The sequence below is a fragment of the Psammomys obesus genome, unplaced genomic scaffold (genome assembly GCF_907164565.1).
Source record: "Psammomys obesus unplaced genomic scaffold, mPsaObe1.curated_primary_1811, whole genome shotgun sequence".
In the NCBI taxonomy this organism is placed as follows: Eukaryota; Metazoa; Chordata; class Mammalia; order Rodentia; family Muridae; genus Psammomys; species Psammomys obesus.
The window spans coordinates 1,150,057-1,162,498 of NW_026590435.1; the positions used below are offsets into that span (position 1 = coordinate 1,150,057).

Sequence of the window (12,442 nt, forward strand, 5' to 3'; positions counted from 1 at the left end):
ATTTTCTCCTGCTGGAATTTTATTTTTACAAATTCAAAACTTGATACAAGAAAAAAACTTTCTGTTTTTTATAGGATATTTGAGGGCTCATTCTAATTTGCCAGGACCCCTGTTTGAAAAAAATGTAGTGGCAGATAAAGCCACCAAAGTTTATTGTTCACAGTTAAAAAGAGCCCAGGATGCCCATAACATGCATTATCTTAAGAGTCAAACCTTGAAACTTAAATATGGGTTGATTAAAGAATAGGCCCGTACTATAGTCAGGGCTTGCAGTAGTTGTCCTCAATTTCAGCCTGTTCCTCATTTGGGAGTCAATCCTAAAGGACTGGTTCCAAATCAGATTTGGCAAATGGGTATTACTCATATTCCTAAACTTAAAAATTAAAATATGTGCATGTTTGCAAAGGTACCTATTCTGGATTTATTTTTGCCACTCCTCAACCAGGAGAAGCTGCAAAAAAAATGTTATTGCTCATTGTCTAGAGGGTTTTAATGTTCTATGTGTTCCTAAGCAATTAAAAACGGACAATGGAGCAGGATATACTAACAAATCTTTTAAAAGATTTTGTCAACAGTTTCAAGTTTCTTATATAACTGGAATATCTTACAATCCTCAAGGACAAGGCATGCTAGAGCGTGTCCACTAAACAATTAAGATTTACTTGCAAAACACCAAGAAGGGGGAGCCACTCCCCTGGACACCTAAATTTAAAAAAAAATTAGATCTGAATTTTTAAAATTTGGATAAGCATGGTAAACCTGCAGCAGATAGATTTTGGCATACAGAAACAAAAACAAACAAACACAAAAAGCTTTTGCTAAAGTAAAATGGAGGAATCTTTTAACAAATCAATGGCATGGACCCGACCCTATATTCATATGGGGACGAGGAGGTGTCTGTGTTTTTTCTGCAGGAAACTGATGCAGCTTGATGGCTACTGGAATGCCTGGTGCAACAAGTGGATGAGGAGTTTTCTCCTGACAATGATAATGATGTCAAAGAAGACCCCTCCCGTCAAAATGACTATTATGTGCTGGAATACCTTACTATCCTCAGGGACAAGGCATGCTGGAGCAGGCCCACTGAACAATTAAGATTTACTTGCAAAAAACAAAGAAGGGGAAGCCACTCCCCTGGACACCTAAATTAAAAAAAATTTTTTTTTTTGGATAAACATGGTAAATCTGCAGCAGATAGATTTTGGCATACAGAAACCAAAAATAACTTTTGCTAAAGTAAAATGGAAGAATCCATTAACAAATCAATGGCATGGACCGGACCCTATATTCATATGGGGACGAGGAGGTGTCTGTGTTTTTTCCGCAGGAAAATGATGCAGCTTGATGGCTACTGGAACGCCTGGTGCAACAAGTGGATGAGGAGTTTTCTCCTGACAATGATAATGATGTCAAAGAAGACCCCTCCAGTCAAGATGACTACTATGTGCTGCCCTCAAGGAAGAATGTTGTTTTTACATGGACTATTCTGGGGTTGTGAAAGACAACATGGCTAAAGTTAGAGAGGGCTTAGAGAGAAGAAAAAGATAGAACAAGAGGAAAATTGGTTTCATGATTGGTTTTCAACCTCTCCTTGGCTCACGACTCTCCTCCCTTCAATCTTGGGACCCATGGTGGGCTTCCTTCTTCTTATATCCTTCAGCCCATGGCCCATCAAAAGGCTTACTAGCTCTGTAAAAGAGCAAATTGACTCCCTGGCATCTAAACTCATACAAGTTCATTATCACTGACTTGATTTGGCTGACAGAGGCTTAGCTGAGCCCAAGGAAGACTGGTAACAGTCGATCATATGGGTCTTGATTGTTTCCATTTGGCTCTCATGAAAACAGCATAAAACTCAGATAAATGCTTGTCTAATGTGGCATGGGCACCACAGGGGTGTAGGACATGGTACTGCAGGGGAAAGACCCAATTGTCCGCTTCTGAGTTCCCCTGAGAAGCAAACCTGATTGCATAGAGGTTGGTGTCTGATTACCCCAAACCACAACCTGCTGGGGATGCCCTCAGGTGTTGATGGGGTCTTCCTCTCCTCCTCAAAAATACACCCAAAAAGGCTGCAAAATGCTCTGGGAGGATCAGGTCTCTACTTCCCCCCTCTGGTTAATGCCTACTGTCTTTAAAAGACCTGATGTTCATAACCTACCTGCTAGCCTCTTAAATTATTTGAGAAAGGGAGGAGGTGCTGGGAGCCAAGGCCAGCTAGTGGAAAGTTACAGACAGCTGCAACAAGGTCATAGGTGAGAGATTTACATTTCTGGAACCTATGAGACATCTGTGTGTCAGGCTAGACATTTTGAGATATCTTAGCTGGCATTCTTGTAGTATCTCTTTTAGTAAACATTCTTGCGGTGTTCTGCACCATCATTAATCACCCTGTTATATTTTGTAAACTATACTGCTGACACATTTTCCCTTCCTGCCTTCTTCCTATAAAGTTGTGTGAAATTTTTCAAATAAATGAGAGTGAGATCAGACTATAGACTTGCTCTCATTCTTTGTGTCTCTTGTCACCACTCCATTCTTTTCACCCCTCCTTAGGAACCCATTGAACTCCTGCTGGACCGGACAGAGCATTACCTTTTCTCCACTCCCTCACCAGCATGTACTGTCTGAGTTGTTGATCTTAGCCATTCAGACCATTGTGAAATGGAATATCTGAGTGGTTTTTATTTGCATTTCCCTGATGATTAAGGATGTTGAGTGTTTCTTTCTTTTTTCTTTTTTTTTTAAATTAAATTAATTTAATTTTTTTAGGTACAGTTTATTCACTTTGTATCCCAGCTGTAGCCCCCTCCCATATCCCCTTCCAATCCCACCCCCTCCCTCTTCTTCTCCTATGCTCCTCCCCCAGTCCAATGATAAGGGAGGTCCTCCCCCCCTTTCATCTGACTATAGTTTATTAGGTCTCATCAGGACTGGCTTCTTTGTTTAAGTGCCTTTTGGCTATTTGAAATTTCTCTGTTGAGAATTCTCTGTTTAGTTCTGTGCCCCATATTTTATTTGGGTTATTTTATTTATTGGTGTTTGGTTTCTTGAGTTCATTATATATTTTGGATGTTAGCCCTTTGTCAGCCATAGCATTGATGAAGAACTCTTCTTAATCTTTAGACTGTCATTTTATACTATTGACAGTGTCCTTTGCCTTACAGAAGCTTTTCATTTTCAATAGGTACCAATTATTAATTGTTGATCTTAGAGCCTGAGCTGTTGGTGTTCTGTTCAGGAACTTGTTTCCTGTGCTAGAGTTCGAGGCTCTTCCATACTTTCTCTTCTAATGGATTTAGTGTATCTGGTGTTATATTGAGGTCTTTGATCCACTTGGATTTTAGTTTGCACAGAGAGATAAATATGGATCTATTTGCATTTTTCTACATGTAGACATCTAGTCAGACCAACACTATTTGTTGAAGAAACTGTCTTTTTTCCATTGTATGGTTTTGCCAATCCTTTGTCAAAAATAAAGTATCCATGGTATATGGGTTTATTTCCTGATCTATTTGATTGCATTAATCAGCCACTCTATTTCTATTACAGTATCATGCATTTTTTATTGCTATTACTCTATAGTATAGTTGTAAGTGGAATCTTTCAAGAAAATTGTTCATTTCATTTAGATTTCTCACTTTTGTGGTGTACAGCCTTTAGATGTAAGACTTAATGATTCTTTGAATTTCCTCTGTGGTCTCTTAGGGTCTGCAAGACATCTGCCCAGGCCCTTCTGGCCTTTGGAATCTCTGTTGAAGTCAAGTGTGATTCTGGGAGGTCTGCATTTATATGTTACTTGGCCCTTTTCCACTGCAGCTTTTAATATTTTTTTCTTTGTTCTGTACATTTGGTGTTTTGATTATTATATGGCAGGAAGAAGTTTTTTTTTTTCTGGTCTAATCTATTTGGTGTTCTGTAGGCCTCTTGTATGTTTATAGGCATCTTTTTCTTTAGGTTGGAGAAATTTTCTTCTATGATTTAGTTGAAAATATTTTGTGGGCCTTGGAGCTGGGAATCTTCTCTTTTTTCCATTTTTATTATTCTTAAGTATTGTTTTTTCATAATGTTCTTGATTTCTTAGATGTTTTGTGTCAGAAATTTTCTAGATTTAACATTTTCTTTGGCAGAAGCATCGGTTTCTTCAACTGTATCTTCTACGCCTGAGATTCTTTCCTCTATTTCTTATTAGTGATGCTTACCTCTGTAGTTCCTGTTTTCTTCCCTAACTTTTCTATGTCCAGAATATCCTCAGTTTGTGTTTTCTTTATATTTTCAGATCTTGAATAATTTCATTCATTTCCTTCACCTCTTTGTTTGCATTTTCCTGTATTTTTAAAAGTGATTTGTTCATATCCTCTTAAAGGCCTCTGTCTGTTTGTATTGTTTTTTTTTTTTTTGTATGTGTGGTTCTTTAAGGGATTTATTCCTCTTTAAAAGCTCTACCATCTTTATAAGCATAGATTTAAGTTAATTTTTTTGTGTCTGCTTCGTTTGTGTTAGGGCATTTAGGGCTGCTTGCAGTGGAATAACTGGCTTTTTGTGATTCCATATTGCTATGGCTTTTGATGATTGTATTCTTATGCTGGCCTTTAGCCATCTCATTCTCCCTGGTGTTGATTGGTTGTTCCTGGTGCCCACTGTATTTCTCAGGGGTGTGAGAACAGCCCTGTGTCTGAGGCTGGACACCCTCCTTAGGATGGTGGTAATGGTTGTGGACTGGTGGCTAGATCTTAGGGAATTGCCCTCCATTTTCCATAGGTGACTGTGTCTCAGTTAGCCTCACAGGCAGGAGATTGGAGTGGGGTTGTGTAGCCTGTATGATCTTGAGGACTGGCAGGTCTTTTTGGGAACCTGGGGGACCTCCTCTCAATGGAATAGCTTTCAGAGACAGCAGTACTACCACTCACCACTTGCAGTCACCGAACTCCAGCTGCCCAGACATCTTGCACACTGGGTGCTGCTATCTTGGAGTGTATGCTCCTGTATGGTATATCCTGTATGCTTCTGAGGTCTGGCAGGTCTTCTCAGGGAGGCAAGTTGAGCTGTGGACCAGAGGCTGGGACCATTTCCCTGGATTTCCCGAGTCCTCTGGAACTGTGCATCCTCCAAATCTGGGAGCCTTTTTCATGATGGTGGAAATAGCTGGGTGGCCAGAGGCTGGAACCTGTGGGATGCCTTCTCATATGGGAAACAGAGACACTGGTGTTTTGGAGTCCACAGCATAGCCTTTCACTCACTCCACACTCATTTTGGTCCTGCTACCAGACACAGTGCATGCTGGGCATCTTGGTTTTCCTGAGGAAAGATTTAAATTGACTTGTAGTTTGAGAGGTTAAAGGCTAGACAGATCCATTGCTTTGGGTGTGTGAGGGTGAGTCAGTATGACATGGCAGCAGGCATGTGTGGTGAAGAAGTTGTCCAAACATGGAGGCCAGGACCTGGAATAGTGGGGTAGTCAGATGCATCAAGATCCAACCATTCTCCAAAAACCTACTATCTGATAACCATGGTCTAAAACACAAGAGTTTGATGAACATTTGAGATTCATGTTGATTATTAACAAAATGATCAGCTGTTTTGAGATAGACATGTCTATGTGTGCAGTCTGGTACGTAGAAATGCCTCAGCTTCCTGTCATATGCCAGTGGAAGAGAGTTCTCTCTTGTACAACTTTGTCTGACTTTGTTTTGGTGACATTGTCAGTCAATGCTGACTTTAAGGCTTTTCACATATAAAGGAAGTTCCCATTCTTGAATTTCTGAAGAAAAAGGACACATGCTAGGTGGTCAGAAGATTATTTTGAAGTGCTTTTCAATGAGCTTGATTTGGGATGTTTTCTTGTCTCCTCAGTTGTGGCAGAGATCTCAGCATTCCACACTTGCATCTTCATAATCCTTGCCTGGACGTGGAGCTGTGTTAAAAGACACTGAGTTGAGTCATCCTTTGTAGAGCTACATGAATGAGAAAACCACTGAAAACTATGAAAACCACTGTGAAAGTATGTGTGTGGGTATGTTTTCAGGGGGTCAATGCCTACGATTTTTCTTTATTGAAGCCTGAGGATACTTTATTATTAAAGGTTAAGCAAAACTAACAGGGGAGTCAAACTAAATATCAACAGCTTTATAGAAGAGGGTAGTGGGAAAGAGGAAGAATGAGAGCCCTGTAGTCTAAGTTGGACATGGAATCCAGTAAGTAGCCACAAGCCTGCAGGGAGCTTCAGAGAAAGAAAGAGAAAGCTGAGGGTAACAAGGAAAGTATTCCCAGGCTATGGGCTTTATCAAAAAAGAAAAAGAGATAAAAAGAAGGAAAAAGGAAAAATCCCACTTTTCTAAGTAACTGAGACAATCAGGCTGACTTGACAGAAGGGAATGTGCTCCTGTAATGTCTGACAACACATGCAGTCTTTTTTAGCTTTTATTTAGCACACCTGGATGTCATGCCTGGGTATGTATTTGTGTTCTATGTGTGTACCTTGTGCCTGCCATGGCCAAAGTTAGCCATGTAACCCCTGGAACTAGAGTTACAGTGTGAGGTGCTATATGGGTGCTGTGAATTGAATCCATCTTCTCTTGCCAAGTGGCCTGCACTCCTGACATCTGGGCTATCTCCCTAGCCCCCAAACTTTCAATTGCTGAGGTAGGAGTCACAGAAAGGTTGGAAAGATAACACATCACACTGTTTAGCTAAGTTTTTGAGCCTTTAGCCAAGTAAGTTAGATGTAGTGTTTCCTCTGTTACATACAATGGTATGTCTTCAGTCTGGCATCTCTTGGGACAGACATTTTTTTTTTTCTGAATGGCAGGTCATGTAGTGGGCTGAGAGGAAACTGTTTTGTTTTGCTTCTGAGGGTCAAGTCAAGCATCTGCATCTCTGCAGAGCCACTGGTGACACTAGGCTCACTGTTATTAAGTGCCCATCTCCATCTGCAGAGTTCAGCCAGGTTCAGCCAGGTTGCACGTCTGGGAGCCCCCCACTGCTGTTTTGATTGCAGTCCCTGCCCTGAAGGTCACTTCACAGACCGATGAGGTAAGGGCATGTGGGGCTGGAATCTGAGAGGCCCACAGGGCACTGTGAGCCTCATGTCTTTCTCCATCATCTTAGTTACTGTTCTACTTCTATGAAGAGACAGCATGAACCAGGTAGTTTCTAAAAGAAAAGCATTGAACTGGGGGCTTACCTAGCGTTTCAGAGGCTGAGTCCATGATCATCATGGCAGGAGGCATTCAGGCGGGTAGGCAGGCAGGCATGGTGCCCCAGTAGCTGAGAGCTTACATTCTGGCCCACAGGCAGCAGGCAGGCAGCAATGTAGAGAGTGGTTCTTAAATGTGATCTTGAACTCTCAGATGACACCCTAGTGACACACCTCCTCTAGCAAGGATACACCTCCCAGACCATCCCCATCAGTCCACCAACTAGGAACTAATAATTCAAATGTATGGGCCTATAGGGTCATTCTCATTCAAACCACTAAACCCATCTCCTGAGATGCTGCGCAGGCTCTGCTTTACTGTGGACTTCAGGTAGGAACACCATTGACAATGCTGCTCTTATAATTGTCCTTAGGAAGTGCTTTCTTGAGACAGACAAGTGAATGAACCATAATTGCACAGCCTTTGTCCCCTGATCAAGAAACATGTCATCGATGGGCAGTGGTGATTGTCTCCTTAAATCTAAGCATTAAGAAGTAGAAGCAGTGTGATCTCTACTATTTCTAGAACAACCTGGTTTACAGTGAATTCAAGGACAGCTGTAACTACACATAGAAACCCTGTATAAACAAACAAACAACTCCTCCCCAAAACACAAAAATCTAAAAATGGATGGAAAGAAAAAAAAAAAAACAAAAAAACTGGTAAAGCTACTTCCAAGAGTTTCTCTTGTTCTTGTGAGAACAACTTTTTTCCCATTGACACTGAAGAATTTCAAATTTTTTTTTAAACTTCTAAGTGGAAGTGCATGGTGGTTCTTGTGAGAGTTCCTTCTTTCTCTTTATCGATGGAGTTCATCTCAGATATGGAATAGTAACAGCCCACCATATTCCTGGCTCTTTGAGCTATAGAACTTACTCCATTACACTGCTGAAAGCTGGAAATGAAAGCCAAGTTGTCATCAGAGCTGGTTTTTCCTGAGGCCTCACTCTTGCCCTGGAAGAGCCCTCCTTTCACTGTGTGTGCTTATTTCAACCACTGTGTCTGTGTGTGTGTGTTCTTTTTGTTTGATGTTTGGCTTTGAGTCAATGGCTTACAGTGCAGCCCTGTCTGGCTTGGAACTCATTATTTTGAGCAGGCTGACCTTGAACTGATAGAAATCCACTTGCATGTCCCTCTCAAGTGTGGAGATTAAGACATGTGCAGCCCCAAGGACCTCAAACTCTCCCTTGTCATTAGAGTAGCAGTCCTGTTGGGATTAGAGTCTACTCTGGTGAACTCATTTAAGCTTTATTACATCATCTCCAGCTTTATTACAGTTAAATACAGTCCCATTTTGAGATGATGAGGGGCAGGACCTTAAATGAATTTAGGCGGCACTACTCATTCTAAAAGATCTGTCAATATGACCAGTTACTGACACTATTGGGAAAGCAATGAATCATTGAAAAGCTCACATAAGAGAAGGCGATTGTGAAAAGTCAGTGTAGTGAACTCAGGGATCTCCAGCTTCAGTGAGAGACCCTGTCTCAAGTAAGGTGAAGAGGGGCTGGAGAGATGGCTGTGCAGCCAGGAGCACCCACATGGCCCTTCAAGCCCATCTGTTACTCCTGTTTCAGGGGATCTGATCTCATATTCTGGCTCCTGCCGGCAGGGGGCGTTCACAACCTGTCCATACATATGTGCAGACAAAACACTCACAAATAAAACAGAGTAAAGTGTTCTTAAAGAAGAATAAGTTGTCAAGACTGGGAAAATAGGTCATCAGTTCAGGCCCTCATTGTCAACCCTGAGGGGCTGAGCTCAGCTCCGGAGAGCACCAACTTCCTGAAAGGTGTGCTGACCTTCAGGTGCACACAGTGGCATGGCTGCGCCCACACACATACACACAGCAACCTCCATTAGTAAGTTTGAGTAGAAAAATAAGGTGTGGGAAAGGACTGAAAAACAGTATCTCATGATAATCTCTGGTTTCCACATGCATGTGCATCTACACACATACAAGTATGCATGCACAAACATGCACACACACACACACACACACACAAGTTAGGTACAGTGCTGGAGGCCTATAATCACAGCACTGAAGAGGGGAGGAAGGAGGCTGAGGAATTCAGGGTCATCTTCTGCTATTCAGCTCAAGGCCAGAAAGACATACAGGAGATGCTGTCTCAACAGAAGCAATAGCCCTCACATAAAACAGACATAGAGCACATACTCCTTTTCCTTGTGCCTCTGCCTGTGATATAAACTCCAGCCCTGGTCACCAAGAATAATTCATAAGTACATTAATTGACGGAAAGGTTGTAAGAACATTTAGTGCTTGAGACACCTTCCTTCAGAGCTAGTGTGGTTCCTTTAGTGTTGCAGTAATGTTGTCTGTGTGTCTCCCACAGACATGAAGAGATGTCTTCTGTGCCCCAAGGAGCAGTACTCGAGCCACACCAGAGACCGTTGCCTGCCCAGGACAGAGATCTTCCTGGCCTTTGAGGAACCTCTGGGATTCATCCTGGCTCTGGTGGCACTCTTCCTGTCTGGTCTGTCTGTCCTGGTTCTCGGAGTGTTCCTGAAGCACCGAGACACACCCGTGGTCAGGGCCAACAACAGAACTCTCAGCTACTTACTCCTGACCTCTCTTTCCCTCTGTGCCCTGTGTGCCTTGCTCTTCCTTGGCCGACCCACTGTGACCACCTGCCTCCTCCGTCAAACCACCTTTGCTGTGGTGTTCACGGTGGCTGTCTCCTCTGTTCTGGCCAAGACTCTCACAGTGGTTTTGGCCTTTAGGGTCACCAGGCCAGGGGGCAGGATCCACGTATGCCTGAACCCTGGTGCTTCCACCTCAGTGGTCTTTATTGCTTCCTCAATTCAGGTTGCTCTTTGTACGGTCTGGCTGGCCATCTCACCCCCATTCCCAGACAGGGATATGGTCTCAGAGCCCCAACACATTGTCATCCAGTGCCAGGAGGGTTCTGGTGCCACCTTCTTCTGTATGCTGGGCTACTTGGGTTTCCTGGCAGGAGGTACCTTCTCTGTGGCTTTTCTGGCCAGGGGCCTGCCAGATGTCTTCAATGAGACTAAGTTCCTCACCTTCAGCATGCTGCTCTTCTGTAGTGTCTGGATGGCCTTCCTGCCCCTGTACCACAGTGCCCGGGGAAAGTCCACTGTGGCTGTAGAGATCTTCTCTATCCTGGCCTCCACTGCTGGGCTTCTGGGTGGCATCTTCATCCCCAAGTGCTACATCATCTTGATGAAACCTGAGAAGAACACATTTGCTTGGCTAAGGCAAGGCCACCAGGCCCAGCAGGACAGGCAGCGAGAAATGTTCCAGAGAAAGTGTCATGGCAGGCACACATCCAAATGATTATGACCTAGTCTAATCTAGTTTCCCAGTGTAACTACATGGTTTTGGCTCAATGATTCTTTGTGGGTCCAAAGGTATTTGAAAGACAGATCCAGATTTATGTGAGATACTGAGAACAAAACACTAATGACTTGGGATTAGAGGAGACATATAAATGGTCATTGCCTGTTCTCTATATGTATTGCTAAAAGTTATCACAATTAAGAAAGTTTGACAGGGGAAGCTTGGAAGATTGTTAAATGGTCAAACATCGCCGACCTTTTGAGTTTTATACCCAGGATCCACATGGTGGAAGAAGAGAAGTGACATTACTAATTTACTCTCTGACCTCAGCTTGTTAGCCAGAGCACAGCCCCTCCATGCAGACATAGAAAATACAAATGCCAAGGGTGGAAAGCATGATGACGTGATGATGATGATGATGATGATGATGATGATGATGATGATGATGATGATATCACGGGTTCCTGAAGGTGTGGAAAATTGACAGGCATATTATTGATCTGTTTTTGTTTCTGTTGTTGTTTTGAGAGGAACAGTACTGGAGATTGAGTCTTTCACTGACAGTTCTTTCACAGACTTGCCATGTTATTTACCATCTCAGGCTTAGATATATTTCCAAGAAAGAAAACCTCATGTTTTTAAAGATTGTAACAGAACCTTCAGAGAAGCATTATTCATATACCAGAAGTTGAAAAAATTCATATGTTTAACAGTTGATGAATATATGCTATGGCTTATGCAATCAATAGGACATTATTTGGCAATAAGGAAGAAATGCAAGACTAATTAGAATACTGTTTAATATATGGTTAAGCATTGAGAGTTTTATATTGAATTATGGACTACAGACAAAGAAAACAATATAGTTTAATATTCTGTGTATGGAATAACGTCAACAAGCAAACCCATAGACACAAAGATTAGTTATTTCTTGAGGTTTGTGGAGGGGAGAGTAGAGGTAAGGAGTGAAGACTAAAGGATGCAGTAGTTCTGTGTGAGGTGATGAAGTTCTAAAGTACTTGTTGGGACTGGAGAGATAGCTCTGTCTTTCGTAGTACTTACAACTCCTCCAAACGATCTCCATTTGGTTGCCAGAACTTATGTCAAGCAGCTCATAGCCACCTGGAATTTTAGCTCCAGAAAATTTATCGCCTTTGGCCTTTGGCCTTGAGTGTGCTCATACTCAAGTGCTTAAATCACCATTCAGGCTAATTAAATTTAAAAAATTATTTATTAATAGTTGTAAGAAATACAAATATGAAAAAGAACAGTAAATTTTCTTGTCCACTTATGTATTTATTCATCTCTCTCTCTCTATGTATCTCTCTATGTATCTATCTATCTTTCTATCTCTCTCTCTCTCTATCTATCTATCTATTTATTAATTTGTGATAGGGTCTTTCAAGGTCATCCAGGATAGTTTCAGATTTGTACCAATTCTCCTGCTTCAGCCTCCTGAGTGCTCCGATGTAGGTGTGCTTCCAATGGAAAATTGTATAATGTGAAAGGATAAATTGTACACTATATGAATTATGTCTCAATAAAGCTAGTATGGGAAAAGAATTATCTATGAATTACAGAGTGTGAATTTTCATTATATTCTGATATCTAAGAAAAGTTATAAACTATTGAAAGTGCATGTACATAGCTATAGGCTGAAACATTAGTGAACTGGAGTTATTACTGATATGTTCTATTTCTTTTTAATTTTACATTTATTGATTGATATATTGGTGTGTTTTTTTTGTGTGTGTGTGCTCCATCCGTGCTGGTGCCCATATATTTGGACATGCAATTTTCATAGCACATATGTGGAGGACAGAGGGTAAGTTGAAGGAGCCAGTTCTCTCTTGAAGTCAGGGGACTTAGGGATTTAATAAGTGTCCTCAGGGTTAGCAGCTGGTGCCTTTACTTGCTAAGTTGC

The 12,442-nt window shown here is 41.8% G+C and overlaps 1 pseudogene; it reads left to right on the top strand.

Annotated features, from left to right (window-relative positions):
• The window catches only part of LOC129676857 (vomeronasal type-2 receptor 26-like), a 57,036-nt pseudogene extending 46,521 nt beyond the window's left edge, over nt 1–10,515 (top strand).
• Nucleotides 10,516–12,442: the final 1,927 nt, after the last annotated feature.